Genomic DNA, 6,203 nt, shown 5'->3' on the forward strand with positions numbered 1-6,203 from the left:
CTCCCATCCCCTGATTGGTGGGATGGTTAACCTGCGTCTGTGTGCCTAAATGACCCCTGATGGTCCGGCTTCCCTCACCTCACCCTTCTCCGATTGCCTGTCCGGTTTTTGCCCTGTCCTGCGCACCTGCACCCAATCCCCGATTGGTCTCCAAAGGGGTATATATGCCCATTGTTTGTTCTGCTCTTTGTCGGTTCGTCTCATTCACACACTGAGACACATTTAGATACAAAGGGACTTTTGTTCACCAGAGTGCCGTGTGTGTTGTCAGCTTTCCCCGTTGTCTGTTCCTGCCGTTTTGTTTTGTGTCATTCCTGCTGTGAGCTTTCCCCGCTCTCTGTACCTGCTATTTGTCATTTTCCTGTAATAAATGAGCTGTCTGAACTGGTTGCCTCCACCATCTGCACTTGGGTAATCTCCCTTCTACTCCTGTGACAGCACGAACCGACCAATATGGACCCTGAAGATGGTTCAACGTAACGGAGACAACGTAGGCTGAGGCCGGTGTCTGGGGTGAATGGCCTCCGGCAGGAGGTTGTTCGGCTGGATAACCAGCAGCCTGTATCCCGGTCTGCTGGCCCTGAACCCGCTAGCCACCAGCCCGCGCACCGGCGGGTAAACCACCAGTCGAGGGGTGTTGCTGAGCCAGCTCCAGCCCAGGACCCATTCTGGGGAACCCGCCTGGCAGGGGAGGTCCCCGTAGTCTCTTCCAGGCCCATGTCCCTCGGCAGCCGGCTGATGTCCTGTCCAACTAACAGCCGCCGGCCACACTGGCCGAATACGTCTATGAGTTCCTGTTTGGCCAGCCACACCAGCCGACCTGTCAGGTTCAGCTGCCCAGCGTCCCGGAGTCTCAGCTGCCCAGCGTCTCCGGGCCGCCTCCGAAGCCAGCTCCATGAAGCCTGCTCCTCAAGCGGCTGTCTCGCCGCCTCCAGAGGCTGTCCCCCGAGCAGCTGTTTCGCCGCCTGCACAGCCTGTCTCCCGAGCGGCATTCTTGCCAACTCTGAAGCCTGTCCCCTGAGCGGCTGTCTCGCCACCTCCGAGGTCTGGTCGCCCAGCTGATGCCCTTCCGCCGCCTCCGAGGTCTGGTCCTTCAGCACCGGCCCTTCCGCAACCTCCGAAGTCTGCCTGTCCCGCGGCCGTCCAACCGCCTCCGAAATCTGTTTACCCCACGGCCGTCGCGCCGCCTTCGATGTATGTTTGCCCAGCAGCTGTCCCGCCACCTCCAAATTCTGTTGGCTCAGCGGCCCTCCAGCCGCCTCCGAAATTTGTTTCCCGAGCGGCCCTCAAGCCATGGTGATACTGTTGGCATCACTGGCCTGCGGGTCATCCATCAACCCGTCCACCGGAGTTGCTGTGCGTCCTGGTCCTACGTCCTGGTCACCCTCCCGATTGGTCCAAGCCCTTGGCCTGTCCGCCTGAGATCCCTGGCCCTATTCCTTCTCCCCCTGGGCCCCTCCGTCCATCCTGCTGGGGACTCTGGGTCCTTTGGTCTGGGGTGTCTGGAATCCGTCCCTTAAGGTGGGGAGGTCCTGTCATGGTCTGTGATCTGGGCTTTCCCATCCCGACTGGTGGCTTTGTTCATCCTCGTCCATTTGCCTGAATGACCCTGATGCCCCGGCTTCCCTTACCTCCCCCTTCTCTGATTGGCTCTCCGGTTTCTGCCCTGTTCTGCTCACCTGCGCCCAATCTCCCCGATTGGCCTCCACAGGGTATATATGCCCCTTGGTTGCTCTGCTCTTTGTTGATTCGCCTCACTCACACACTGAGACACACAGACTTTTGTTCGCCAGAGTGCTGCATCTGTTGTCAGCTTTCCCCGCTGTCTGTACTTGCTATTTGTCATTTTCCTTTAATAAAAGAGTTGTCTGAACCGGTGGTGGCCTCCACCGTCTACACTTGGGTCCTCTCCCTGCTAATCCCGTGACACCAGGCTCCGTCAGCCGATCCAACGCCAGCTCTCCCACCCAGATACATTCGACACACCTCCCCCGCACTCCACACGATGACGCAAACGCAGACAAAACCACTGGACAGTCGACGCTAGGCAAGGCCGCCGTCATACCGCCTCAGTGTTTCATCTCGTGTACAGCTCCTGGCAGGGCCGTACAGCTCCGGAAAGGGCTGTAAGCCCCCTCCGCTGATCCAACGCCAGCTCTCCTAGCCATTAAACAGAGAGAAAAAAAATCGATGAACAATAAACAAATAAATAAATGAAAATAAACAACTTCACACGGAGACACAAACTTAGACGTAGACATGGACAAAGACACTGCATAGTCGGCACTGGGTGAGGCTGCCGCAAATGCGAGTTCACGCCGCCATCTTCCCACACCTATGGTTGATAAATAAAAATTAAAAGCGCTACAATAAACATCATTAAAGCACAGGGTGAATGTGTTGAGCCTTTGTAGTTAGTTGGTATAGAAATCTGTTTCAATCACGTTATGCAGACTTGATGAAAGAGGACAAGGTTATTTTTATTTGAATCTAGTAAAGTTAAATTGGCAGGATCTACTCATGTTTAAAACCACATTATTGTTGACTTGACTGATAACTGATGTATTACAAACCTTCTCTGCCACTCCCGACTTCCTCATACAATACCACGCCTCCTCTCTCATCACCCTGTCATATGGCTTCTCTAACTCCACAAAGACACCGTGTAACTCCTTCTGGCTTCAAGTGTCGGAAGACGGCGGCGCAAGGCAAAATTCCCTTACAAAAAACACTATAGTTTTATTATAGAAAATTACTTTAGAAATACCACAAAAAAGAAAAAAAAACTATCAAAATTTACTATAGTATTTCTATAGTGTTTTGGGACGCATTATAGAAAAATACTATAGTAATACTTTAGAGTTGGCTATGGTGATGATTTAGTTATACTATAGTGTTTGTTATAGTGTTCCCTATAGTATTTCTATAGCAACTATAGTATAACTATAGTTATACTGTAGAGTTTTATATAGTATTGCTATAATGTTATCTGTAGTATTCCACTATATGAAACAACTATAGTAATACTATACAGCTAGCTATACTGATATTAGTGAATTTATATCTAATTAGCTATAATATTTGTATAGTCAGCCCTATAGTCAATATGGTCTCACACAAATGAAAGCATATGTAGTGTCGGTGTGACCAGAGCTTGTCCTTACTCCCTACTTGCCCACTCTGGGTTACACTAGAATGCAGAGCAGTTTCAATGGGTAAGATTACACATTAACCAAAACACATTCACAGAAAGAAAAGTGAAAACAAAACCACATTTTAATCTATTTATTAATCAATTTACATTTTGAGGTATTTACTCTCATTGTTCCGTTTCATTCTCATGACGGCCAAACTTTCATTGAAGGTGGAGTCAGGGTGCTGCTCCTGCACATACTCTGTAGGGGACAGAACAGAAAACTTATTAGAATTTAGCAAAACACAACACCAGAAATAACTACTGGTGGACTCGGAAAAGGGTCTACTCACTTGCAATCGCAGACACAGCTTTGGGGTGGAGCTGCGCTTTTGCCTCCAACCCTTTCCAGGCATTTGCCTGCTTGCCAGACAGTGATGATGCAGCCATGGTTTCCCGGCTCAACAAGACGGACATTAGTTCCGTTACCTTCTTTTTTGGCTCCTTGCTCGGCCGGGAAAGGACATGTTTTTTGACTGACACCCCCTCAGCCAACTCCACCTGGTAGAAATCAGACAAATGGGTAGGCGTGAGAGTGACAATACATTTTAATGCAGTAAAAATTGTCTTCGGCTTCTAAGCGATATTTAGGCTAGATATTTACAGTAGAAATGGGTGAACACATACAATTCAACATTGTCATGAATTACACTTTGAGAAAACGCATAACATGTATTTTTACTGCGAGACAATCATATACAATGTTATTAACGATTGAATTATACATGCACAATTTCACACCACCTAGCAAGGAGATTTGTGTAAGTTGATGGAACTTGATGACACTGTATCAACAGCCACATGGTCCTCAGGGGTGGGGACAACAGTGGGCATCAGTTGTCTCTAGATGAGGAAGATATGACAGAAATAAGGATCAGCTGTTATCTGTCATGTTATTCCATTTAATCAGAGGAGATCTATGTAGCCTTTTGACCTTGAAATAACAGCTTTAAAATCATTTTGATGGTTCCGACTTGTAATAGGAAGAATTGTGCCCATTTTGACTCACTACCCCCAATGCCTGGTTCTAGTACTATGTCACTTTAGGTAGTGTCACGATATTTCCACATTTCTCAAAAAGATTGATTGGTGTGTGTGAGAAAAAAAAACTTCTCAGAAAGATTGAATGATCCTAAACAGGAGTTACAGTGACAGAGACACAGGTATATTTTTAAGTTTAAGGACACATTTTCTGTTGTTTGTGTGGTCGGTATATGAAGAGAGTTTAAGATGCTATGAATCATATATACGAACCTTGTGAGCTCGCCATTAATTTCTATGTTGCACAAAATATTTATTGCTGAAAAACATGACTTACCTTGACCTGCACTAATGCACCGCTGCAGATGGATGTTCTCTCTTTTTTTAATTTAATGCTGAGAGATTGTCCGATTTCCCGACTAGGAACTGCGAGTTATGAGAGCGTTTTATTTAGGTTTTATTTCTCAGAAGTCGGCGATCCCGAGTTAGACCATGGGGCGATATAAAAAAGGGTATATAGCAAAACTGGACATGCGGGCTCAGGCTGGAGGGAGGGAAGCAGTCATTGAGGCCTTTTTTGCAGAAAAACCCCAAAACAAAACCATTGGGACATAAAACGGGAACCCCTAGCTCTACACCTTTTCGGACAGGTTTGTCGGGATTACATAAAATGGTTACAGCTGGTTTGGAAGGAGGACAGGAGAGGAGTCAAAACATGTTTTGACAAAGGGAAAAGATAAGATTCTGCATCATCTCATCATAATGCCACGTGCACTCTGCGTGCGTTAGTTATCACATATACGACCCCCCCCCCGTTTTTCCATATTGCATCGTTGCAAAAGGAAGACGGAGGTTATTACATAATGAGGTGAAAATGTATTACATTTTATCGAGTTATTACATATGTGATGTGTGCATACTTATTTCATTTGCCTTCGCTCTTCATGGAGTCCCTCTGTGTCAAGCCCTAAAAAATGTCAGAGGAAAAAATTCCTTCATTTGCAAATCCAAATACATTTCTAAATGAAGACCTGCAGTCTATGAGGAAGACTAAAATGATAGACTATGAGAGATTATGCTGTCAGCAACATTTCTGTAAATTTCAAACATATACTGTAAATTTGATTCTATTTCTATCTATGCACATTCTTAATTTAATAACTCCATCCAACAGTTAACTAACTAAGATCTATGGAAACAAGAGGGTTTCTTTTGTTGTTTTTTTCTTTTCCTTTACTTACACGTCAAAGACTCCGGTTGAGGGCTTCTTTCTGTGATTTTCTTTTTCTGGTCATGTATAAATGATATAAAAAAGAACTTGTCAGCTGGCAAATAATCAAATGATAAAAGGTAAACATCCATCTGTAGTTAGGGTCAATTGTCGCACATTACAAAACATAAAATAACCCTTTTAAATCACCAAGAGGAGGACCTCAACAGTGACAAGGGATAGGAATTGATAGCTAAGATTTGATCGATAGCGGTCTACTTTCGTGGGGACAGACAGACAGACACTGTTCTAGACGGCTCCGGCCACGAGGCCACGCCGTAAGAAAATATTTAGTTTACGTTAAGAACGTGACAGTAAAATCCAGGAGCTGTTAGATTTTTCATATTTAAAAAAGGACCAGCTGCCGTATTTCAAAATGAACATGGGGTCCATCCCAACATCAGTTCCACCACATGTAGTACCATGTGTTTCCAATGGGGGGTAGAAGAGCTAAGAGTTCCCTGCCACTCTGTGGCCCATAGAAATCAATGGAAATTAAATGGCAGGGAACCTCACACAAATTTGCCCCATGTTTATTTTCAGGTATGGTGGTGGCTTCATCATGTTAATGGTATGCTTGTCATCAGCATAAACCCAGAAATATGTCAGTGTCAAAATAAAATGGACTAAAAATGTATTGACATTTATTTTAAAAATGAAAAACTAAATCTGTAGGCTAAATTAGGCTATCCAAAATACATAGGAGTAAATAGCGGTCTGAAACCGGTCTGAAACTAGAATATTTGGGTTTTTAATTTT

This window comes from Lampris incognitus (genome assembly GCF_029633865.1).
Source record: "Lampris incognitus isolate fLamInc1 chromosome 5 unlocalized genomic scaffold, fLamInc1.hap2 SUPER_5_unloc_1, whole genome shotgun sequence".
Taxonomy (NCBI): Eukaryota; Metazoa; Chordata; class Actinopteri; order Lampriformes; family Lampridae; genus Lampris; species Lampris incognitus.